The following is a 27,241-nucleotide window of genomic DNA, read 5'->3' as shown; positions in this document are numbered from 1 at the left end:
TATATGGGTTTCCCTTTCATGGTGAGCATTTGTTTGGAGAAGATTTGGACAAGTATATCCAGAAAATCTCAGGGGGAAAAAGTTCTCTCTTACCACCAGTCAAAAAGAGAGGTAAGGGTCCATCATTTAAGGGCTCAAGCACTGTGACTGATAATTTTTCATCCTCTAGGCAATTTTGTGCCAGAGGCCAGCCTCGAGGCCAGGGACAGAAAAAGCTTTTGGATCAAGGCTAAGGCTGATAATAAGCCTTCCTTTTGGGTGGGTGGAAGGCTTCTAGGTTTTGCAAAAACCTGGGTAACAATGATTCAAGACAGGTGAGCTGTTTCCATGATGTCTCTGGGAATTTCGGATATTTCCACCACGTCAGTTTCTACAGTCCAGCGTACCTTCAGATCGCCTGCAGAAAAGATTGTTGTTTCAAGCTCTTAATCAATTGTAAGCTGAAGGAGTGATTTTGGAGGTGCCAACACCCGAGAGGTCTGCATTGTTCTACTCAAACCTGTTCAAAGTCCCACAACCAAATGGGGACATAAAGCCTATCCTAGATCTCAAGGCCCTAAAGCGGATGTAAACCCAATTCATGAAATCTGACCTAGGCACATACAGTATATCTGTAGTGTTTACTTAATTCTTTCCAAAGCCCAAAGTCTTGTGCCTTTCTGCTATTTCTTTCCTCTGTTATCAGTATGATAACCTCTGACAGGTTCTCAGACAACCAAGATAAAACCAGCCTGAAATTTGTGTCGGTGTGGTTGTTAAAACTAGATTAGCGGAGCTTGTCTTGTCACAGTACAGCTCTGCACATTCCTTCCTTCCTCTGCTTACGTGGAGTGGGGGTGTCACACAGGGTTTCCAAGACTGCACTCCTACTGCTGAATGAGGAAGTAAAAATTATAACACCATGTTGGAATTCTAAAGTATATAGAAAGCTGAAGACAGCAGATATACATGTAAAACATATGTAGGGAGATTTGTTTCATCCCTGTGTATCATCTGAGGCTGTTCACTTCACTGGGTATAGGAGAGGGTTTACATCCAGTTTAAACTAAGATTAGATTAATCTAATTGTTTTCGGATGGAGTCAGACTGCTCAGTGGTGGCTTCACTGGAGGTAGGAGATTTTCTAGCATCCATATATAAAGGATACATGCCTGTAAGTGCCAATTTTTTAACCTCATCAAAAGTTCCTGTGCTTCACGATTGAAGGTAGGGATGGGTGAACGGTTCGACCCGAGCTTAAGTTCGGGCCGAAATTTTGTTATTTGGACATTCGGCGAACCTCTGAACAAAGAGGTCGTTTGACCGTTTGTTCAGCCCCCTGAACCGACCACAATGCATTGCAGTGCTGAGCAGTGCATTGCAAGCCCTGATTGGCTGAAAGCTTCAGCCAATCAGGGCACAGAGCGCTGACAGAGTCATGATTGGACACTGTCATCATGACTTTATCCAATCATGGCTCATTCCCGCCCCACAGTATAAAAGTATTCTTTCAAAGGCAGCCATTTTCAGTGTGATTTTGGCATGGAGAGAGATAGAACAGGGCTCTGTTCAGTGCTATTAGTTAGTTAGTGTGCTATACTGTTGAACACTGTCTATTTGATTGCATTACTGCCAGTTTAACGCCATTTACTTCTGTGTGCATTACTGCCAGTTTAACGCCATTTACTTCTTTGTGCATTACTGTCAGTTTAACTCCATTTACTTCTGTGTGCTTTACTGCCAGTTTAACGCCGCATAGTTTTGTGTGCATTACTGCCAGTTTAACACCATATGGTTCTGTATACGTTACTGCCAGTTTAACGCCATATAATTTTGTGCATTACTGCCAGTTTAACGCCATATAGTTTTGTGCGTTACTGTGCGTTTAACGCCATTTGCTTCTGTGTGTATTACTGCCAGTTTAACACCATTTACTTTTGTGTGTTTTACTGCAAGTTTAACACCATATAGTTTTGTGCATTGCTGCCATTTTAACGCCATATAGTTTTGTGTGTGTTACTGCCAGTTTAACGCCATATCGTTTTGTGCATTACTGCAAGTTTAATGCCATTTAATTCTGCATGCGTTACTGCAAGGTTAACACCATTTACTTCTGTGTGCTTTACTGTAAGTTTAACGCCATTTACTTCTGTGTGTGTTACTGCAAGTTTAATGCCATGTAGTTCTGTGCATCACTGTACGTTTGTCACATTATATCGCAGTATATTATAGTGTATCCATGGAGTGTGTCTGTGTAGTGTGAGTACTCAAATTAAAGTGCACCAAACACCACTTTACATTGATTAATGTGTTTCCACTTCTTCTTTACATTTGGTTATAAGCACCGGCTCCTCCCTCCCAATAATGTCTGGGACGACAAAAAGGAGAGGCTGATGTTCCCTTGGCATTATGAGGAGGCCAGCAACAAAAGTGTCTACAGGCAAAGGTGGATGTGGTGGTCAGTCCTCAGGCAGGGCATCAATTCCTCTCTTTAGTGAGTTTGCCCATGCTATCCAGCCACAGCATGCAGAGGAGGTGGTGGACTGGCTTAGTAAACCTTCCTCATCCTCCTCATCTCTGTGATGCAAGCAGAGACAAGTGTGCAGCCCCCTGCAGTTGTCAGAGTGGATAAACCTGCCTCCTTGTCCACATCTATTCCTGCCATAGCCCCAACATCAGCCATGGAGGAGTCAGCTGAGTTATTTGACCACAGCATCAGCCACTTGCCCCTTGTTGATGCCCAGCCATTACTGGATTCACATGCTGCATAGATAGAGAACCAACATGATGGATTATTGCGGTACCAGAGAGGGATTTTATATACAAGTTAATACATAATACATTTATTGTAACAAAATTTACACTTAGAAAACAAACATGATAAAAACATACGATTAATTGTAAGGTTCAATACAATAGTTACAAAAAATATCAGAGATGGTTGATGCGTTTCACTTAATAGCTTCTTCAGAACCAATTGCTCTCTTCTTCAGAACCTCATATTAAGAACCTGGAGGAGAAACACATGACACTGAGGATAGTTTCATGTCAAACAGGTATAGAGTACACATATCTCATGCAAGAAAATATCATAATATCATGTGTTTGGGAATATTCTCAGGTTTCTAATATGAGTTATTTTGTGGATTTTTTTAGGGGTCCCATACGTATATATTATCCTCTTGGAGTTGGAACCCTGACAGCTAATGATATTGAGCCATTATATAGGAGAGGTTAGTATAAGGAACTCTCATATTTTTTTATATTAATATATTGTTGGATGAATGAATGAATGTTGGATGAAATATTTTGGAATATTATGTTGGTTGTTGTTCTCACCTATGGACTGCAGTGTATTTGACATGGGCATATCGATTCCCCTTTTTTAGGTGGAGTAGGTGAAGCTATCTTGTGTAAGTCTGTATGCTAAATTAAGTATAGTTCTTTTTTCTCTTTTTATCTGAGGACATTTTGATTATTATGATATTTTCTTGCATGAGATATGTGTACTCCATACCTGTTTGACATGAAACTATCCTCAGTGTTATGTGTTTCTCCTCCAGGTTCTTAATATGAGGTTCTGTTGTTGCAAATCACAGAGTAATCGGTTGTGAAGAAGCTATTAAGTGAAATGTGTCAACCATCTCTGTGATATTTTTTGTAACTATTCTATTGAACCTTACAATTAATTGGATGTTCTTTTATCATGTGTGTTTTCTATGTCTAAATTTTGTTACAATAAATGTATTCTTTATTAACTTGTGTATAAAATCCCTCTCTGGTACTGCAATAATCAATCATGTTAGTTCTCTATCTATGCAAAGTTGAATAAGGATGAGGTTCTATGGTTGAGGATGACAGGAACATAAGCCTAGATAGAGGGGAGAACACTGGTAGATGAATAGGCATTCATGTTCTCTCAGCCACAGCGTATTGCCAAGTTGTCTGATGCAGATGGAGATGGAGATGATGACGATGAGGTCACTGATGCAACGTGGGTACCAGATGGAGCAGAGGCGGAAACCTAAGGTGAGGCGGCACAAACCCAAGGAGGCCGACATCAAGTAAGAGTAGAGAGCAGCCACTCACATTCTGTAGCTGTTATCTCCCGGCCCACTCCCCAAAGCTCAGCTGTCTGGGCCTTTTTCAGCACAACTGCAGCAGATCGCACTGTTGCTATCTGCAAACTGTTTCTTAGGCACCCCAAACATGGCAAAAACAGCAGCCATTTGGGTGCCACATGCTTAGCGAGGCATATAACGTCCAACCACTCAACTGTAACTCTGGGGTTCGTTATTCGGGTCCGAACTTTCGCTGTGTTCGAAAGTTCTGATGTGAACCAAACAGGTCCCATCCCTAATTAAAGGTTGTAATTTTTAATTCGTGGCTCTGCCCTTGGGGCTCGCAACAGCACAGTGAGTATTTACAAAAATTCTACCTCCAGTGTTAGGCCTGTTAAGGTCTCAAGGGATCCCGGTGACAACCTCTTGCTCAGAGAACAGTTGATACAGAACTTAAAATGGATGTAAACCCGATTCATGAAATTTGAGCTGGGCACATATATCTGTAGTGTTTTGTTATCTGTCCTCAAAGCACTATGCTCCTTAGCTGTCTTCCGCCCCATTCTTCTGTTATCAGCCTAATAACTTCTGACAAGTTCTCCCTCACATATGATAAAATCAGCCAGAGTTTTGTGTTGGGGAGGATGCTATAAATAGATTGGCAGCGTGCTGAGCGATTCAAGGAACAGAGCTGAACGTCTCTCTCTACCTATGAGGAGAGGGGTTGTGTGCCTTTCCTCCAATCAGCTGTCTTGGCTGTATGACCAGACTTCACTGCAGTGCTAACCAGGAAGAGAAAATCTCCTATCACGATCTTAAAGCGGGAGTCCGCCGGGACTCCGCGTTTTTTTTTTTTTTTTTAAAAGCCAGCAGCTACAAATACTGCAGCTGCTGACTTTTAAAATCGTGACACTTACCTGTCCAGCGCGCCCGCGATGTCGGCACCCGAAGCCGATCTCTAGATCGTCTGTCGTGTGCTGCCGCCGCCATCTTGGGTATGGGAATCAGGAAATGGAGCCTTTTGGCTTCATTTCCCGATTCCCTACTGCGCATGCGCGAATCGCGCTGCGCAATAAGGACGGTCCCCGCTGCCTCTGGGATCTGTGTGTTTCCCAGCAGGCAGCGGGGCACTTGCGGAAAGGGGCGTAATCTACGCCCCTTTCCGCAGAGAGCTATCCCGGAAGTGGGTGCAGAATACCTGTACTGTACAGGTATCTGCACCCCCCTCCCCCCTGAAAGGTGCCAATTGTGACGCCGGAGGGGGGGAGGGTTCCGATGAGCGGAGGTCCACTTTAGGTTGGACCTCCGCTTTAACTTTCTAAACAGTATATACAGCTGAAGACAGCAGATACATGTAAAACTTATGTAGGGAGATTTGTTTGATCCCTGTGTATCATCTGAGGCTGTTCACTTCACTGGGTATATGTGGGAGTTTACATCCACTTTAAAGAGGTTGTGAACCTCAGAAAAAATTTAAAATAAATAAAAAACCCTGCAAGACAAATGCATAATGAGCTAGTATGCATTGCATACTAGCTCATTATGAAATACTTACCTTACAACAAAGCTGTTGCAACGGTCTCTGCACACCGCTGTTACGGCCAACATCTTTCCCAGAGCTTCTTCCGGGTTCGCGGGCTCCAGCACTGTGATTGGCCTGAGCCACGATGACGTCATTCCTCCGCATGCATGTGGGAGCTGCTGTTCATGGCTTGGGCTTGAAAGGAACGGCACCCCTGGACCATTCCTTCAGAGCGCTTGCACCAGTGATATCACTGGCTACATGCATTGTAAATATCTCCTAAACTGTACAGGTTCAGGAGATATTTTCACGACATATAGGTAAGCCTTATAGGCTAACCTATAGGTAAAAGTTTGCAGAGGAAGTTTACGTCCTCTTTAAGGCAGAATGTATCTCTCGCAGTACATTTTTTGGAGCACCTATGCTGGATCGTAAACTTCAAGAAGTCCTCCTTAGGCATGGTTCAGAGTCTAGAATATTTAGGATTAGTTCTAGACACAATTACAACAAAGGTGTTCATACCCACAAGAAAAATCAACATACTGAGAAACCAGGTTTGGGAAGTGAGAAGGGAGAAGCATCCCTCTATTTGGCTCTGTATGAGCCTGCTGGGAGTTTCCTCGTTTGAGGCAGTACCTTATGCACAGTTTCATTTCAGGCATCTGCAGTCTGGAACAAAAAAGCGCAAGCGTTGGACTATCACATCTCAGTTGGTGGCTGTTGACTCTAAATTTGGAAAAAAGCAAATCTTTTTTTCCAGTGGTTTGGAAAATAGTTACCAGTGATACCAGTCTCTCAGGCTGGGGGGCTGTTCTAGAGGAGACCATGATTCAGGGGGAATGGTCTAAGCAAGAACGAATGTCCTTGCTCTGAAATTTTGGTCAGTCAGCTTGCATGTCTGTCCAATAAGGATCCAGTCCAACAATGACATGGCAGTGGACTATATCAACCACCAAGGCAGGACCAGGAGTCGGTCGGCTCAGAGGGCGGTGGACCGCATTATGGCCTGGGCAGAGCTGCATGTGCCTTTTTTGTCATCAGTTTACATTCCGGGGGTGGAAAACTGAAAGACGGACTATCTCAGACACCAGCAGCTTCTTCTGGGGGAATGGTCTCTGCTCCCTGAGGATTTTTTGGAAACCTGCCAATGATGGGGTACACGGATGTAGATCTGTTGGGATCCAGGTTCAACAGCAAACTGGATTGGCTTGTGTACAGAACAAGGGACCCGCTTACAATGGCAGCAGATGCTCTGGTGGTCCCTTGGGAACAATTATCTCTTATTTATGCCTTTCTCCCAATTTGGCTTCTGCTTTGTCTCTTTGGCAAAATCTGAGCAGAGGTGACTCTGGTCATTTTGGTAGCCCCAGCTTGGCCCAGGAGAACTTGGTACTCAGACATAGTAAGGTTGGCTCTGGACAGTCCATGGACACTTCCGGGCCGTGCAATCTGCTGTCTCAGGGTCCAATATTCCACACTACCTTATGGTCGCTAAATTTGATGGCCTGGCTATTGAAGCCAGGGTGTTGATGGATTGTGGAGTCTCAGGACCAGTTATTTCTACGCTGGTAAACGCAAGGAAGGCAGTTACTAGGAGTATCTGTAAAGCCCCGTACACACGAGAGGACTTATGTCCGACAGACTTCCGAAGGAGTTCTGCTGGAGTTCTGCCGGAGTTCCGACAGAGTTCTGACGGACTTTTCGGCTGAGCGGACTTGGCCACACACAATCACACTAAACTCCGACGGATTCGAACGTGATGACGTACGACTGGATTCGAATAAGGAAGTTCATAGCCAGTAGCCAATAGCTGCCCTAGCGTCGGTTTTAGTCCGTCGGAATAGCATACACACGAGCGAATTTTTCGAAGGGACCGGGTCCGGCGGAGTTCCGTCGGAAAAATTTGAAGCATGTTCCATATTCTAAAGTCCATCAGACTTTGGTGAATCAAAAGTCCGTTGCAGCCCACACACGATCGAATAGTCTGACGGAATCAGTCCGTCGGACTTTGGATGTTGAAAAGTCCGCTCGTGTGTACGGGGCTTTACAGGGTCTGGAAGTCATATATTACCTGGTGTGAAGCCAAAAGATGGCATCTCAGGAAATATGTGATTGGAAGAATTCTTTCTTTTCTCCAATCAGGCATGGATATGTAGTTGGCCCTGGGAACCATTAAAGGTTATTTATATTTTTCAAAGGCCTGTTGCTTCAAACTCCCTGATTCAGTCTTTTTTGCAGGGAGTGATTTGAATGGTCCTTCCTGTCAAACCTCCTGTGTGTCCTTGGGGCCCGAATTTCATCAAGAAGGGTGTTAGAAATGGCAGCCATAAATACAGCGATTCCTGGAACTATCCTCAAGGAGGAAGCTTGTTTGGGGCTTTTAAAGAGGGAGTCCACCCGAAAAAAAATTATTAAAAGCCAGCAGCTACAAATACTACAGCTGCTGACTTTTAATAAATGGACACTTACCTTTCTTGGATTCCAGCGATGTCGGCTCTTGGCTGCTGCCGCCGCCATTCTCGGTGGGAGAGTCAGGATGTGAAGTGTTGCGGCTTCACTTCCCGGTTTCCTACTGCGCATGCGCAAGTCCTGCAGCACAATGAGAGCGCTCTGCGCTGTCTCTGGGAACTGTGTGTGTCCCAGCAGGCAGCGCGGCGGGACAGGAAGAGGCATAGACTCCTGTGGGAGTCTATGCGCAGAAGTGGGTGCAAATACCTGTCTTAGACAGGTATCTGCATCCCCTCCCCTCTGAAAGGTGCCAACTTTGGCGCCAGAGTGGGGGAGGGTTCAGATGAGTGGAAGTTCCACTTTAGGGTGGAACTCCGCTTCAAGAATAAAGACTCTGGTTCATGTGGAAAGGACTCTCCTGGTAAAAAGGGTAAATATTATTAGTTAATGTATAAGAATGTATGTATAAGAATATATAATATTGATATAGCTCAATGTTAAATAACTGTCATCTTGATATGCCTGCAGAAATGCGGAAATAACCCCCCCCCCCCCCCGTACCTTTACTATAGTAGGACTTCCTGTCTGCTGTACACCAGAGCTCATATTTTAATTCCTGTGTGTATTGTATATTGTATGATTAGTGTTTTGATCAATAAAACAAATTCATTTTTATGAATCATTTGCATCCTCATTGCTGCTAAAAATCCCCATGGGGAATTCTTCCAGAATTGGCGGCCTTTCCTTCCTTTTCTCTGTGTTTCATAGTTAGTTTCATAGTTAGTTAGGTTGAATAAAGACACCAGTCCATCAAGTTCAACCTGAGTGTCTACAATTGTCCCTATCCCTGTACACTGCACACTCACATCGGTCCCTACCCTTAAGGAGCCCACAATCCAAGGTCTCCATTCATATACTATGGCCAATTTTTTTGACTGAAGCCAATTAACCTACCTGCATGTCTTTGGATTGTGGGAGGAAACCGGAGTAAACCCACGCAGGCACAGGGAGAACATGCAAACTCCAGGCAGGTAGTGTCGTGGTTGGGATTCGAACCAGCGACCCTTCTTACTGCTAGGTGTGAGTGCTAACCACTACACCACTGTGTTGTGCCCTCTTCCTTTATTTTTGCCTAATGTACTTTCTGGTTTCCATTTGAACCAAGACATTGTTCCACCCTAATTTTTTCCACAGTCGCATTCAGCGGCTGAAAAGGTGCTGCATTCCTTGAAACTAGTGTGACCCCTCAGTTTATTTGAAGAGCTTAGCACAATTCAGGGAATAAGATTCTCTTTTCGTGTTACCGGTGTTCTGACACAAAGTGACCGCCTATCGGATAGTGTCCGGGCTGTACTGCGCTGGCGCAGCGCTTGCACAGTACGGGGGACAAGGAGAAGCTGAACATCTCCGAAGAAGGGTCCAGGTTGAAGCCCCACCATCCAAGTGGACATAGGGTTGCAGATAGTAAGAGGACCCCTCGCAGGCTCGCTTCGTTCGCCACGCTTCGCTCGCCACGCTTCGGGCACGGCGTGCTTCACTCACCTTGCTTCGGGCATGGCCTCGCTTCGCTCGCCATGCTTCGGACACGGCCTCGCTTTGCTCGCCTCACTTCGGGCACAGCCGTGCTTTGCTCGGCTCTTTTATATTCTAACTCTATGTCCACATGGATGGTGGGGCTTGAACCTGGACACAGTGCGCAGGCGCTGTTCTTCTTCGGAGATGTTCGGCTTCTTGGCAGACACTATGTGATGGGTGACAGTATCTGATAGGACACCGGAAGGGGACAGTCGCATCCAAGGCGTCTATCTCCTATTGGATGTATCGGTTGGTCATTCAGGCCTATGGTTTAAAGGGTAGAGCTCCTAATTTTCTGGTTAGATCACATTCTACAAGGGGGTAGAAGCCCCATGGGTAATTTGCGATTAAGTGTCAGTGGTCAGTGATCTGCAAGATCGTACCTGGTCTTCAGTACATACACTCACAAAGTTCTACCACATGGAGGTTAGAGTTGAGCTGCAGAGAATACTGGATTTGGCTGTATTGTCTTACAGGCTGCAATATAGGTTCTCGACTGTTCTGTGTCCTGTGATGTACGATAAAGAAAATTTGATCTTTTTCTACATACAGTACTTACCTGTAAAATCCATTTCTTGGAGTAAATCATGTGACACAGAGTTCCCCCCCTCTTTTTGGAAATTCATTGCTTGCTACAAAACTGATATACTTCCGGTATGGGAGGGGTTATATAGAGGGGGACTTTCTGTCTGTTTGGTTTGCCAGTGTCCATTCACCTATAGGTGGCACATAACCCAGATAGTAATGTTTAGAGCCTGCTCTGTGTCCCATGATGTACTTAAAGAAATGGATTTTACAGGTAAGTATGTAGAAAAAAAAAAAGATTTTTAGAGTATACAAAGCTAATAAGGCCACTCAGCACGGGTAAGTAGAAAATATCAAATCAATTGATATTAAATTTTTTGTTGCACAGACTTGCACAGACTTTAGCAATAATGTGGCAAAATGATTTGCAACATACCTTCAGAATATCATATTTATTAGGAGTAGCAGGGTATTTTGATACTTTTGATTGTACCTAGGCATTATTCATTATTCTATCTATACAGGAGCCAATATCAGAGGAATATCCTTTTCACTTGTGCTTCTTATTACTGGTTTACATTAATGGTATCAGAAGAGAGGAACTAGGAATAGCTTATACCTTCACCAATATGACAGCTGTCTTACAGACATGCAGAACTCTGGAACGGTTGGAGAACTGCTCCCAAGCAAAGTTCAGGGCAGAACGCCTACTGTAATTATACTGTATATCATCCACAACTGACTTGTGTTGTGCTGTTTGAATGATAGGTTTGTCTGAGTCTTGGTCTACTTTAAAAAAATCCTCATTAAACAGTAACCCATATATTAACTGGATAGATTTAAAGTACAGCATTATCTCATACATGATGATTGTTTAATTTGTCCTGCTGTTTTCTCAAGAATGACGCAATGAAACAATCAACATAATGTAACGCTGAACTGGGAGACATAAATTGTGTGAATCATGTCAGATCACACATGTTGGAACTCAGCTATTCGATGAATGACATGAATTGTGATCTGCATATTACGATTCACCAGTCATTTTAGATCAATTTATAATTGAGAATTCACAGATAAACTGTTTTCTATTAACAGTAAAAAACTGTCTCAAGATTTATAGTGATCAAAATGCAATAAAACTGCAACTATATCAAAATTATAAAAGAAATAAAAGCAAAAAATTTGATAAAATACACAATGATACAGTTGCCAATTTTACAGGGTGGGAGCAGGGGGCAGCCCCTCTGTGTGTCTTATGGACACACAGAGCAAGGATTGGAAGAGAGCAAGAACGAGTGACCCATAGACAACAGCATGCTATGGGGGCACTCGATGGAGAGTGGAGCCAGCAGAGCCAGCGGGGGACCCTAGAGGGGGAGGATCAGGGCTGCTCTTTGTAAAACTATTGCACATTGCAGGGAAGTATAAGATCTTTGTTATTTTATTTTTTAAAAAGCTTTAAATGTTACTAAATGTGGTATTATGAATGGAATTAGCACTAGGGAGTATTGTCTTTAATTGCACAGCCCTTTTTTTGCAAATTCTTTATTTAAAGCGTAGTTCCACCCAATAATGTACCTTCCGCTTAAAGTGAAGGTGACCCCCTGACATATCACATTTGGCATGTAATTTTTTTTTTGGGGGGGGGCGGATAACCTCTTTTTAGAGGCACCCAGCTCCCACTTCCTCCCAGGGCACGTGGCATCGGAAGGAAGTTCACATCTCCCCCTTCCCTCCCTGCAATCTTCTGGCACACGTAACAGGTCCCAGAAGATTGCCCAGGCCAATCTCACAGCACGCAGCGTGGCTTGTGCATGTGCAGTGTGTGCCTGGCTGTGAAGTGGAGGGGGAGAGGAGCGGGGCTTTGTTTGCCCACATCGCTGGACTGTGGGACAGGTGAGTGTTCCATTATTAAAAGTCAGCAATGACACTTTTTGTAGCTGCTGACTTTTATATGGGTGGAATGCCGCTTTAAGGACAGCAGATGACAAAACATTACACATAGTTAAAGTTATCATAGTATTTATATACAGAACTTTCAGTGGGATACAAAGCAATATAGGTATTAAATAACACATGTATGACAGAAGTGTACACCTCTAATGTCAACATATGACAAAACATGTAATTTTAGTTGGGGCACGAAAGGCTCATATTTTGGGATTTCTTGCTTCTATAGGGAGGGGGAGAAGGCACTGGCTATTGTACAGTATGTGTGTCAGCATTGTAAAGACAGTTTGACATCTAATGCTGAGCAATATTTCCAAAAGCAAATTATCACCTGTGAAATGTTTCAATAAAATGCTGAAAAAATGCTTTTTGATATAAGTGCCATATTTTTTTTTTACTTATATTCAGTAATATGAAAAAAAAACACCTTGTAATAATTGGAATTACACTTTAGTTTTAAATAAATGCAAAATGATAAAAAAAACAATTGGTTTTAAATTGTGTAATGTATAAAATTGAAGAATTAAAAAAACTCAAAATTTTCCTTTTAACTCCTTATTTACTGAACAAGCTGACACCAGGTGCTTTATCCTAGAAGTAGAACCCTCTTGGTATAGGATTCTAGGTAAAGTTTTTTTTTTGGCTTGCTCTGTATTCAGTGGCAGGGCCGTAACTATGGAGGGGGTAGGCAGGAGAGGGGGGCATGTGCCCTGGGGGCCGCATTGAGGGGGGGCTACTGGTCTCATCCAATCTTCTCCCACATGGCTGACAGTCCAGTGTGTTTTCAACGATCTGTACTGGATGTCAATGAAAGAACATACTGTGGCTCCAATGTCTCCCAGTGCCCGATCTCCTTTCCATCACAAGTGTTAGAGTCGTAGTAATGATCCATGTAACGGCATGATGTTGAGGGGATCGGGCACCGGGGGACATTGGTAGGGATGGGCCGAATGACCCCCCATTAGGTTTGCACCAGAACTTTCCAACATCGCAAATGTTCGGAACCGAATAATGAGCCCCATTGAAGTCTATGGGACCTGAACTGTAAAAATCAAAAGTTCTCATTTTGAAGGCGTATATGCAAGTAAATGGGCATACAATGGTTACGGGGGTCCAGGTACTGCCCTGGGGGACATATATCAATGAAAAAAAAAGTTTGTAAAAAACATCATTTTTAAATGAGCAGTGATTTATTGATGCTTAAAGTGAAAGCATAAAAATTCAACATTCCTTTCAATATAGTGCCTGGAGGGGTTCCTTTAGTATACTTGTAAAGTGGCACATCTGTACTGTGTATAGAAGCTGCTGTAGCAATAATTGCATTTATAAAGCCAAAACAATTTTCCCTGCAAGCTTTCTTTATTTTGTAAGCAACGGCTTGTTGAGCCAGTCTGTATGATGAGGCCACAATGTAGTGCACTGGGAACAAGATACGAGATGTTTTAAATAAATTATGGTGTCTCTTCCACGGACTTTGGTTAGAAGTAACAGGTGCAGAAAAATAGGTCTTTGGGTGTTGGTGGTGTCTTCACACCATGACCCTATTGAGGTACTCTTGATAAAAGCAAGAATTGGCCTTGCTGTCAAAAATTTCAATGATATGCACCTGTCAAACAGATGCGAAAAAATTGGTATTTGGGTGTTGTGGCGCCTTCACACCGTAATCCTATAGAGGTACTTTTGATGAAAGAAAGAATTGGCCTTGCTGTCAAAAATTGCAATGAACTGCACCTGTCAAACATGTGTGGAAAAATGAGTTGTTGGGTGTTGTGTCCATGAAACCTACACCAAAAAAAAATCTTCCAGATGAAATCAGCAACCACAAGGCAGCCTAGAAGTCTTGCAGAGATTCCACATCCCAAAAACACTTATTTAGCGACATCTGCATCAGGGGCTTCATAGCTGCTGGTAATCAAGAACTGATTCATTTTTATAAATTAAAGAAGGTTCGCCAAGTCTGTGGACAGACGCGTTCTATTATCAGTAATAAAACCTCCAGTTTGGAAAGCACGCGGGATGCAGGGCAGCCCAGCAGCTCAATTGCATACTGGGCAAGTTCTGGCCAGTGGTCTATTCTCATGACCCAGTAAGCCAGTGGATCATTGACTGGAAAGCTCTTCATCTCTGTTTTTGCCCCTAGATAATTGTCTACCATGTTATGCAGACGTTGCCGATGGGATGTGGTAGCTGACAGCCCTGGGCGGTGAGGACTAAAAAAATAGTGAAAGACATCACTTAGGCATCCGCCTTCTCCATCGTTCCTCTCTTGACCAACAGAAGCCTCAAAACTACGTTTTTCACTGTAACCTACCAGAGTCAAAAATCCAAAGTGCCCATTTTGAAGGCTTAGATGCAAGTAATTAGGCATACAATGTTTATAGGGGTCCGGGTCTTACCCTGGGGCACATGTATCAATAAAAAACATTTGTGAAAAATGTCCTTTTTAAATGAGCAGTGATTTTTTTTGATTTTTAAAGTGAAAACATAAAAATGACAAATTCCTTCCAATTTAGTCCCCTTAGTATACCTGTAAAGTGGCAGATCTGTACCATGTCTAGAATCTGCTGCAGCAATAATTGCATTTATAAAGCCAAAACAAAATACATTTTCCCTGCAAGCTGCCTTTATTTTGCTCAGCAACAGCTAGGGAGCCAGTGTGTATGATGAGGCCACAATGTAGTGCACTGGGAACAAGATTAGAGATTTTTTTGGATACTGTACATTCTGGTGTCACTTTGACTTTGGATAGAAGTAATGGGTGCATAAAAATTGGTCTTTGGGTGTCATGACGCCTTCCCACCGTAACCATATAAAGGTACTCTTGATGAAAGCAAGAATTGGCTTTGCTGTAAAAAATTGCAATGATATGCACCTGTCAAACAGGTGCAGAAAAATTGGTCTTTGGGCGTCGGTGGTGCCTTCTGACCATAACCCTATAGGTACTCTTGATGAAAGCAAGAATTGGCCTTGCTGTAAAAAATGCAATGATATGCACCTGTGAAACAGGTGCAGAAAAATTACTCTTTGGGTGTCAGGGGGGCCTTCCCACCGTAACCCTTTAGAGGTGCGCTTGATGAAGGCAAAAAAAAACTGCAATGATATGCACCTGTCAAACAGGGGCTGAGAAATTGGTCTTTGGGTGTTAATTGTGCTCATGAAACATATACCAAAAACATTCTTCCAGATGAGGTGATTGAACGCCCTCAAAGCTAGGCAGCCTCGAAGTCCTGCATAGATTACAAATCCCAAAAAGACTTAATCAGTGACATCAGCATCAGGGGCTTCATAGCTGGTAATCCAGGACTGATTCATTTTATAACGGTCCACGGAGTCTGTGGACAGACGCGTTCTGTGATCAGTAACGAAACCTCGTACAGCAACGAATCCCCGTTCTGAAAGCACGCAGGATGTAGGGCAGCCCAACCACTCAACAGCATACTGGGCAAGTTCTGGCCAGGGGTCTATTCTCATTACCTAGTAAGTCAGTGGATCGTCGGCTGGAAAGCTCTCTATTTCTGTTTTGGGCCCGAGGTAATCATCCACCATGTGATGCAGACACTACTGTTGGGATGTGGAAGCTGACAGATCTGGGCGGCGGGGACTAAAAAAATTGTGAAATGCATCACTTAGGCGGCCGCATTCTCCATCGTTCCTCTCTTGACCAACAGAAGCCTCAAAACTACATTTTTCACTGTAACCTACCAGAGTTGGGAAAAGCATTAGATAAACTTTTCTTTAAGGTGTCCTCAAGAGATTTTATCTTCTGCACTCTCTGGGGACAGGATGAGTTCTGAGACTTTCCCCTTGTAACAGTGGTCAAGGAGGGTTGCCAACCAATAGTGATCCTTCTCTTTACGCCACATATTCTTGGGTCCTCTTGCAGGCTTTGAAATATGAGGGAGCCCATGCACCGCAAATTTGCGGAGGCACGAGAAGCAGACTCCTCGGGGTCACTGAGGATTATAGTATCTGTAATTGCCTCCTCCCAGCCGCATACTATTCCCAAGGGTTCTGGGGATGGAAAACTATCTCTTACTGTTTGATGTATGCCTTCCTCTACTACAATGCCTCGAAAACTGACAGAATCCTCCTACTCCTCCTCCCTCTCCTCTTGTGGGTTCTGTGGCATAGGAACAATGGTAAATGTATAAGAATCCTGCAAGCTACCCTAAAATACCCCTAGCTACAAATAACATCAGGTGTGGTAAATACAAGAAAGAGTAAAAAGTGTCAATTCACAACTGCTATGCATCAATCACAATCCCCATGCTATGTTAAACCATATATAAAAATAACAAAGAATATGCAGCACTATGTGATAATATCTTTATTGATACAATGATACTAGTGCAATAACAGCAATAATCCGTAAGATATTAATAAAATACAACAAAGAAAAAAAAATGTTCACAGTGAAAAAAATCTTTGCATTGGTGTCCAAAAAAACGTTGTCCTCAAAAATCTTCAAATCCACAGATATATTAAAGTGCATACGTGCAATAATATTCCATAAAGTAACTCTTATGATGAAAAAAGGAGGAAAACACATGATTAGCCCTGTGTTGTTACATGTAGGGGAGGTGCCTGGTCGGTGGTGGAAACAGTCTCGTGCTGGTTTGAGCAAACTACTGACACACACAAGATTTGAAGCCACTTGGGAGAGGATTTTGTACTTAATGTTTTTTATAGTTTGGTGCCCTGGAGCATGTGGTGTGCTGCTGGCAGATGTGCTGCAAGGACCTGGGACACCCTGTGCTATTCCATCATCCCTGTCAGTGGAGGCTGCTGAGAAGTCCTGAGGTATAGTGGGGGCAGACTGAGGTGAGTAAGGCTTTCAGGTGCTTTTGCCAATGGGCTGAGTGGTGGGAGGTTAAATGCCTTGTCAAGCATGTGGTACCCAAATAGCTGGTGTTTTTGCCACGCTTGATGTGCTTGAGACAAAGTTTGCAAATTGCAACAGTGCGATAGGCTGCACATGTGCTAAAGGCCCAGACAGTTGAGCTGTGGGAAGTGGGCCGGGAGATAGCACCACAATGTGATGGAATAGGGTGGCTGCTCTCTACTTTTCCATGATGGCTTCCCCTTAGGGGTTGTGCCTCACCCTCATTTTCCTCCTCTGCTCTATCTGGCACCCAAGCCATGTCAGTGACCTCATCATCATCATCTCCTCCATCCTCATTACCACTGGAGATAACTTGGTAATATGCTGCGGCTGGAGGTTCTCCCCTATCTGTAGGCTCATGTTCCTGCTTTCCTCAACCTCAACCTCAAAACCAACATCTGAATCAAATAATGGCTGTGCATCGTCAAGCAGCAAGTGGCTGACACTGTGTTCAAATAAGGCCCCTTTCACACGTGATGATCGCTCAGCGGGGATCGCTCCGTTGTCCCCGCTGAACCGGCTGCGGACAGGGCGGTCTCCGCACACTGTGCGGGGACCGCCCTGTCAGCTCTCCGCTCTCCTCTATGGGGATCGGACGAGCACGGACCGTGTGTCCGTGTTCATCCGATCCGCTCTGCAGACGGACAGAAAAATAGGATTTTCCTCCGTCTGCAGAATCGGACATTTGCGGAGGCGGACAATAGCGGGTGTCTACGGATGCTCATCCGCAGACACCCGCTATCCCATAGGGATGAATGGATGTCCGTATTTCATCCGCAAACGGATGGATGAAATACGGACATATCATCCGCATGTGTGAAAGGGGCCTAACTCAGCTGACTCCTCCATGCCTGATGCTGGGGCTATGGTGGGAATAGCTGAGGACAAGGAGGTAGATTTAGCCACTCTGGCAGCTGCAGTGGACTGCGCACTAGTCTCTGCTTGGGTGACGGAGGATGAGGAGGATGGGGATAGTTTAATAAGCCAGACCACCACCTCCTCTGCATGCTGTGGCTGGATAATACAGGCAACATCATTAACAGAGGAAATTATGCCCTGCCTGAAGACTGACAAAGTTATTTTGAAAAAAAAAATGTTTTTTTTGTGTTAGTTACAAAACTTTATAAATAAATAAGTTTTCTCCTTCACTGAGGGCCACTGTGGGCCTGCACTGACGGGTTGCACTGACGGGTTGCACTGACGTGCACTGATAGGTGGCACGGATGGGCACTGATAGGCGGCATGGATGGGAACTGATAGGTGGCACGGATGGGTATGGATGGGCACTGATAGGTGGCACTGATGTACTGTAATGTATGGTACTGATGGATGCCAATCAGTGCCAAATAATAATGCCTGCCAATCACTGATGCCCATTGTGGGCACTGATTGGCATCCATTGTGGGCACCGATTGGTATCCCTGGTGGTCTAGGGTGGCATACCTGGTGGTGACATCCCTAGTGGTCCTAGTTGCATCCCTGGTGATCCAGTGTGGGCATCCTCGGGGGGGGGGGCTGCGCTGATAATCGATCAGCACAGACCCCCCCACTTGTCAGAGGAGCAGCCGATCGCCTCTCTTCTACTCGTGTCTGACAGACGTGAGTGAGGAAAAGCTGATTACCGGCTCTTCCTGTTTACATCGTGATCAGCCGTGATTGGACATGGCTGATCACATGGTAGAGTCTCCATCAGAGAGAGTTGTCAGACAGTAACGCAGTGAAATATACTTTGTTTAACAGGCATTACACTTCACTGACTGAACTATCCCTAGATTCACACTAATGTAAAGATGAATGGTGGTCACTACACTCACACTGTCTGAACTATCCCCAGATTCACACGAAACTGATATTCTACACTGACAATAGAATCACAATAGTACACTATACCACACTGACTGTCTATCTAATAGCACTGATCAGAGCCCTGTTCTTTCTCTCTCCACACCAATATCACACTAAAAATGGCCGTTATTGAAAGAATAATTTTAAAGTGTGGGGCGAGACTAAGAGCAATGATCCACGATTGGATAGAGCGATCATTACAGCATCCAATCATGGCTCTAAAAGTGCTCTGTGCCCTGATTGGGCAAAGCTTTCATTGCTTCAGCCAATCAGGGCTTTCAATGCACTGTGTTTGGTGGTGCAGTGCATTGTGGTTGTTCAGCAAGCTGAACAAATGGTCGAATGCCATGATAATTCAGGTGTTTCGGCGAATGTGCGAACAGCCAATGTTCGGCCAAACTCATACTCAGGCCAAACCTTTTGCTCATCCCTAGACATTGGAGCGGCAGTATGTTCTTTCACTGACATCCAGTGCAGATTGTTGAAAACGCACTGAACTGTCACCATGTCCCCAGCCTACCCCACTTTGCCTCACAACAGCAGCGCCACCCTTTTCGAGAACATCTCTGTGAACCCCAGGCGGCAGCGCTATTAGGAAGGAAGCTTGCCTAGTTACCTTGCTTCTTTCAGCAAGTGTCCTGGTGGCATAAGGAAGACGGGAGCACCCCATAGGAGCACTAGAGGACAAGGATTTTGCCCAAGAGAAGTGAGGCTGTGTTAGGTGTTGGAGGCTGAATCAAGAGAGAAGGTGGATAGCAAAAGTAAGTGCCACGTCCTCAATTCTCAACATCTTTTCACTTTTCATGTTTCAGTACAGTGCTCATCAACCTGCACTGGATGTCTGTAAAAGGACATGGTTCCAATGTTTTTACGCCTGCATATAAAGCACCATAGCAATCTATGTTCTAATACTGATGCCAGCCACTACCCTACAGACACAGTCCACTGCCCTAGTGTCACAGTTCCCTGCCCTACTGACACAGTCCACTGCGCTACAGATGTCAACCATTGCCCTACTGGCACAGTCCACTGCCCTACTGACACCAGACACTGCCCTACTGACACAGCTCACTGTCCTACTGGCACAATCCACTGTTCTACTGGAACTGTCCATTGCTCTACTGATACTGTCCACTGCCCTACTGACACAGTCCACTGTCCTGCTGACACAGTCCACTGGCCTACTGACACTGTCCACTGCTCTACTGGTACTGTCCAGTGCCCTACTAACACAGTCCAGCCACTTTCCTACTGACACATAGGGGGTTATTTACGAAAGGCAAATCCACTTTGCACTACAAGTGCAAACTACAAGTGCAAAGTGCACTTGAAATTTCACTGAAAGTGCCCTTGGAAGTGCAGTCGCTGTAAATCTGAGGGGTAGATCTGAAATGAGGAGAAACAAACCTATACCCACAGTTGATCCAGAGGAAGGCAAAAAAAACAGCAAAGCATGCTCCAATTTGCTACAGCAGGGGAAAACTACCTATAAATGTTAGTACCCAGTTATATTATGTATATTTAGGAAATTATCCAGGCCTTTTTTAAAGCAATCAACTGAGCTTGCCAGAACCACTTCTGGAGGGAGTCTATTCCACATTTTCACAGCTCTTACTGTGAAGAAACCTTTCCGTGTTTGGAGATGAACTCTTTTTTCCTCTAGACGTAAAGAGTGCCCCCTTGTCCTCTGTAATGACCTTAAAGTGAATAATTTAACACCAAGTTTACAATATGGACCACTTATGTATTTGTACATGTTGATCATATGCCCCCCTTAATCTCCTCTTCTCAAGAGGGAATAGATTCAGTTCCTCTAATCTTTTCTCATAGCTGAGCTCCTCCATGCCTGTTATCATTTTGGTTGCCCTTCTCTGCACTTTCTCCAGTTCCCCCGACATCCATTTTGAGAACTGGTGCCCAAAACTGAACTGCATATTCCAGATGAGGTCTAACTAACTTGTATAGGGGCAAAATGATATCTCTCTCTCTGGAGTCCCTACCTTTCTTAATACAAGAAAGGACTGTGATCGCTTTGAAAACCGCAGCTTGGCATTGCATGCTATTATTGAGCTTATGATCTACCAAAACCCCCAGATCCTTCTCCACCATTGATTCCCCCAGTTTTACTCCCCTTAGTATATATGATGCATGCCTATTCTTAGCCCCCAAGTGCATAACTTTACATTTATCAACATTACAATTCATTTGCCACTTAGTTGCCCAATTAGAGGTCGACTTGTAAATTGGAGACATCCCGTAAGGACATTATTCCACTGCATAGCTTAGTGTCATCTGCAAAGACAGAAATTTTACTTTTAATGCCAGACCCTATATAATTTATAAAGATATTAAAAAGTAAAGGTCCCAGCACTGAACCTCGGGGTACACCACTGATAACCTTAGACCATTCAGAGTACGAGTCATTAACCAATACTCTCTGAATTCTGTCTTTTAGCCAGTTTTCTATCCATTTACAAATTGATCTTACCTTACACATGAGCCATGGGGAACTGTGTCAAATGCTTTTGCAAAGTCCAGGTATACCATGTCCACAGCCACCCCTCTGTCCAATGTTTTACTTACCTCCTCATAAAAAGAAATCAGGTTTGTTTGACAACTTCTGTCTTTCATGAATCCATGCTGTCTGTTGCTTAAAATATTTTTTTCCAACAAGAACTCGTCTATGTGGTCTTTTTATTAAAATCTCCAGTATCTTCCCAACTGTAGAAGTTAAACTAACAGGTCTATAGTTACTTGGTAAAGACTTTGATCCCTTTTTAAATATGGGCACCACATTGGCCCTGTGCCAATCCAGTGGTACCATTCCAGTTATTAACAAGTCCCTAAAAGTTAGAAACAATTACTTTGAAATGACAGAGCTCAATTCTTTTAGGATCTGTGGGTGGATGCCACCTGGTCGAGGTGCTTTATCCACCTTTATTCTGTCTAAATATTTCTGGACCATAGCCCTTTTGAACCATTGTGGATCATTTGGGGCTGTGTCAATACCACCCCCATTATGGACATGAGCTCCCCCATGCTCTTTTGACACAGTCCAGCCACTGCCCTACTGACACAGTCCACTCCCTTACTGACACCAGTCACTGCTCTATTGACATCGCCAACCTGCCCTACTGACGCCATGGACCGGGGGGGGGCGCCGAACAGAGTCTTTGCCCCGGGTGAAGGAATGTCTATCTTCACCATTAATCAGAGGAACAGCGATCATTTGTCTTGGTCTGCTTATGGCTTCACAGGCTGGGAGTTTGATTGTTTTCTCCTGCCTCTGGAAGAAGCTTTCAAAGTTTAGGGCAGGAAATTTAAATGACTAGCCTGAATATTTACAATGCCCTAGCCAATCCCTGGGGAGGTATACCCAGAAGGTGGTCTAGCAAGTGGTAAATAGCCTGAAGCCTTGAGGGGACTGTCTTTTTCCAATGAGGGATGGATCTGTGAGCTTCAGGTAGCTGCTTGCCACTGAAGCACTTCCAGGCTGAAAACTGGACCTCTCTATCAAGGGATCGAGTCTGAGGAGCTGGCAGCTTTAGGACTTAGCAAGTAGAGAACCTGGCTGACTTTAACTAATTTGGAGCTATCTCAGCTATGAGAAAGTAGACTGTTCTGTAAACTACCTCAAAGTTCCCAGTAGTGATAGCTAGACTGTTCTACTTTTACCAAAGGAAAAGTGTTCTCTGCATTTTGGAGTATACCATACCCCCCTCACCCCTCTCTTGTTAAATTTTTTCAGCATTAAAACTTTAAAAGACATCCCCTAGACTGTTTAATGGAGCCTTAATGAACGGGCTGTTGCTTATATTACTGGTAGGCACTTACTACATAGGGAGAGTCCAGTACATTTTCAGCGGCTCCTTCAGAGGTAGCACAGTGGCTGGCCTGTTCTGAGTGCTTGCAGCTGTTTTTCTGATTTTTATTTAATTTATCTTTGGGTTGAATATTTTTTCCTATTCATTTCTTGTGCTTAAGCACATTTTTCCTTCAGAGGTAGTGCTACATGTATGTATGGCCTATAGGACATTTAAAGTGTAAGTTCACCTTTACAGAAAAAATCGGTAAGGTGAACTTACACAGGTCCCCCTCCTCATTCCCCCCCCCCCCCTCCCCATGACCTGGACCATGGCAATCTCCGATTCTAAGCCCCCAGTATATCCGCACCAGGAGTCCAGGGCTTAGAAATTCTCTCTGTGTCCATGCGTCTTCTCCATAGCTGACAGGATGGGCTATGCGGCTGCTTATTGGTTGGTGCTGCCCATGTGATGGCACTGACCAATTAGAAGCTCCAAAACGTCCTGCCTTATGAGGGACATTTTGGACATTCAGCTCAGAGGATTTCTAAGCCCTGCACTCCTGGCGCGTATATACCGGGGCTTAGAACTGGAGATCGTCATGGTCCAGTTCAGTGGGACAGGGGGGAGGGGGTTTTGCGTCGAGGAGGGAGACTTGTGAAAGTTCACCTTACTGATTTTTCTGTAAAGGTGAACTTACCCTTTAAGTATAGCTAAAGCCAAAATTGTATTTATTTTTTAATTTTGGTAATTATGTTGAGCAGGTTGAATAATTTAATCCATTGTCAGATTTTTCTTCTTTTTTTTTTCTGTCCATATTAAGAATATTTCAACTTCACTTACAGTCCCGGAGACAAAATAAGAAGTGGGTTGAAATGTCCACAAAGTGATGAGAAATCCCATTTCAAAATTTTTACATCAATTCCTGTGCAAGTGACAGTGGTCTTCAGAACGACTAGAGAGGGTAAATAAACCCAGCGGGGACACAGGAAGCACTAAAACCAGATTTTTGATATTAGATTCATACACAAACATCAGTAGGCATACAATGCCATAAATGTGTTCAATGATGTGGCTGCACACATCTAAAGGAAGAATTTTCTTTTCAAGGAAAAATTTTCTGAGTGATGAAAATAATGCACAGTAATCCAACCTGAACTTCGGTAGAAAACGTAAGGGATAATGGTTACTATACTTTAATGAATCAAGACTATTGTGTACAAATGAGATCCAATAAAAGGAGCAATGATTAAAAATACTATAATATGTTATATTAATATAATGATATTAATTATATTATATAATTCTGTTTAATAACTTAAGATGTAACTTCAATTATATTAACCTTCCTAGCCGTAATCCCGAGTGTGACTCGGGGGTGAATTTTCATTACCAAAAGCGCTAACCCCGTGCCACTCGGGATTGTATCACAAAGTTACTAAGCTTGTCCCCAGGATCCTGCCATGTCTCCCCGCTGTGTGTGCGAGCTGTGTACTCCACTAGATCTATCACAGTGCAAGACCCCCGAAGTCAGAAGAAGACCCCCGGGCGGCGACAAAGAAGAAAGCCGGGCTCCTCTGCTAGTAAAAGAGCTAGCAGAATATAGCGGAGGAGTCCGGCGAGAAGACCCCCCAAGACAGAAGACCCCCAGAGCAGTGCAATAAATTATATTTAAACCTTGTGTGTTGTGTTTTTTTTACCTTTTTTTTCACAGGTGAATGGATAGGGGTACATTGTACCCCGTACTCATTCACATAGGGTGGGGGGCTGGTATCCGGGGGCCCCCTTATTAAAGGGGACTCCCGGATTCCGATAAGCCCCCCGCCTGCAGACCCCGACAAACAACGGCCAGGGTTGTCGGGAAGAGGCCCTTGTCCTCATCAACATGGACAGAAGCACCCCCCCATGTTGAGGGCACGCGGCCTGGTACGGCTCAGGAGGGGGGCTGCTCGCTCATCTCCACCCCCTTTCCTGACCGGCCGGGTAGCGTGCTCAGATAAGGGTCTGATATGGACCTAGAGGGGGACCCCTACGCCGTTTTTTCGGCGTAGGGCTTCCCCTTTAACTCCATACCAGGTGACGGGGCCAACGACGCCTCCTTCGCTGGTCCCGGCTACCTGGAGGCGCGTTCAAAATGAACGGACATTCTTTCCTGTGTGTGGGCGAGTCCGTTCATTTCAAAAGTACGGCGGAAAATCCGGCGGACTAAGTCCGCTGGACCTAGTCCGCCGCAAAAGTACCGTGTGTAGGCAGGTAGCTCGTTCCCAAAGTCCAGCGGACAGTCCAGCGGTTTGTCCGCCAGACTAAGTCCGTTGGCTAGTCTGATATGTGTGTACATAAGAATTACAGGCCTATAATATAAAACACCAAATTTCTATGCAAAACATTGTACCTCATTCAGCATCAAAAATCTGACATAATCATACCGCCAGAGAGGTTAAATATTGTACTGCAGAAAATGTATTTATTGTATGCCATTTTTCAGTTTCCAGGCTATACAAACTATATGGTTAAAGATTCCAAAGACAAGCAGAGAGCAGATACAGCTACAGTAAGTGGATTGGAAACAAATAGACATAAACATAACTTACCGTTTGGTGTGTGAACTCCACGTAATAAATATTGCTGAATGTGAAAATGCATCATGATCTATCGCTCAGTGTGGCTGCAGAAAGTACAGTACGGGTACCTAGTGTGTGCAGTGATTCCTGTCATTCTCTCACAAAGTCAACATACAACGTAGATGAAATAAAGTTTAATAATTAACAAGATGTAGAATACAGTAATTTTTACAATCCTTTGTTCACATCTGTTTTCAAGAAACAGGATAGAGAGGTGGGACCTAGATAAGCTATATATTTTCTTTAGAAGAAAATAGGTTTTCAGATAAAAATGCATTTGACGATTCATTGATAATAAAACAATCGATAAAGTCATATTCACCTGATGTTTTACAAAATACTGTTGACCTTGCTTAGATATCTCTTTGTATTGAGATACTGTAGAAAGCAATTACTTTTTTAGTTCGATCTTTTTTACAAAATATGCATGTATGTTCTCACAAAAGTGAGTACACCCCTCACATTTTTGCAAATATTTTATTATATTTATTCATGTGACAACGCTAAAGAAATTACACTTTGCTACAATGTAAAGTAGTGAGTGTACAGCTTGTATAACAGTGTAAATTTGCTGTCCCCTCAAAATAACTCAACACACAGCCATTAATGTCTAAACCACTGGCAACAAAAGTGAGTACACCTCTAAGTGAAAATATCCAAATTGCCCCCAAAGTGTCAATATTTTGTGTGGACACCATTATTTTCCATCACTGCCTAATCCCTCTTGGGCATGGAGTTCACCAGAGCTTCACGGGTTGCCACTGGAGTCCTCTTCCACTCCTCCATGATGACATCATGGAGCTGGTGGATGTTAGAGACCTTGCGCTCCTCCACCTTACATTTGAGGATGCCCCACATAGGGTTATAGGTCTGCAGACATGCTTGGCCAGTCCATCACCTTTACCTTCAGCTACTTTAGCAAGGCAGTGGTCATCTTGGAGGTGTGTTTGGGGCCGTTATCATGTTGGAATACTGCCCTGCAGCCCAGTCTCCAAAGAGAGGGGATCCTGCTCTGCTTCAGTATGTCACAGTACATGTTGGCATTCATGGTTCCCTCAATGAGCTGTAGCTCCCCAGTGCTGGCAGCACTCACGCAGCCCCAGACCAGACCCACCTCCATGCTTGACTGTAGGCAAGACAAACTTGTCTTTGTACTCCTCACCTGGTTGCCACCACACATGCTTGACACCATCTGAACCAAATAAGTTTATCTTGGTCTCATCAGACCACAGGACATGGTTCCATTAATCCATGTCCTTAGTCTGCTTGTCTTCAGCAAACTGTTTGCGGGCTTTCTTGCGCATCATCTTTAGAAGAGGCTTCGTTCTGGGACAACAACCATGCAGACCAATTTGATGTAGTGTGCACCGTATGGTCTGAGCACTGACAAGCTAACCCCCTGCACCTCTGCAACAATGCTGGCAGCACTCATACTTCTATTTCCAAAAGACAAGCTCTAGATATGACGCTAAGCACATGCACTCAACTTCTTTGGTCAACCATGGGAGGCCTGTTCTGAGTGGAACATGTCCTGTTAAACCACTGTATGGTCTTGGCCATGTGCTGCAGATCAGTTTCAGTGTCTTGGCAATTTTCGTATAGCCTAGGCTATCTTTATGTAGAGCAATAATTCTTTTTTTCAGATCCTCAGAGAGTTCTTTGCCATGAGGTGCCATGTTGAACTTCCAGTGACCAGTATGAGAGAGTGAGAGTGATAACACCAAATTTAACACAACTGCTCCCCATTCACACCTGAGACCTTGTAACACTAATGAGTCACATGACACCAGGGAGGGAAAATGGCTAATTGGGCCAAATTTGGACATTTTCACTTAGAGGTGTACTCATTTTTGTTGCCAGCGATTTAGACATTAATGACTGTGTGTTGAGTTATTTTTGAGGGGACAGCAAATTTACACTGTTATACAAGCTGTACACTCACTACTTTACATTGTAGCAAAGTGTCATTTCTTCAGTGTTGTCACATGAAAAGATATAATAAAATATTTACAAAAATGTGAGGGGTG

General features: G+C 44.0%; 1 protein-coding gene across 1 annotated transcript in view; it reads right to left on the bottom strand.

Annotated features, from left to right (window-relative positions):
* Positions 1-25,306, bottom strand: part of CLDN34 (claudin 34) — a 48,660-nt gene extending 23,354 nt beyond the window's left edge. The window contains exon 1 of the mRNA XM_077480842.1: positions 25,185-25,306. The gene's annotated coding sequence lies outside the window, so the exon portion shown is untranslated. The remainder of the gene's footprint in view (positions 1-25,184) is intronic.
* Positions 25,307-27,241: the final 1,935 nt, after the last annotated feature.

This window comes from Lithobates pipiens, unplaced genomic scaffold (assembly GCF_037356315.1).
Source record: "Lithobates pipiens isolate NorthernLeopardFrog02 unplaced genomic scaffold, aLitPip1_a1.2 Scaffold_16, whole genome shotgun sequence".
Classification (NCBI taxonomy): Eukaryota; Metazoa; Chordata; class Amphibia; order Anura; family Ranidae; genus Lithobates; species Lithobates pipiens.
This window is presented reverse-complemented; position numbering and strand designations above follow the sequence as displayed.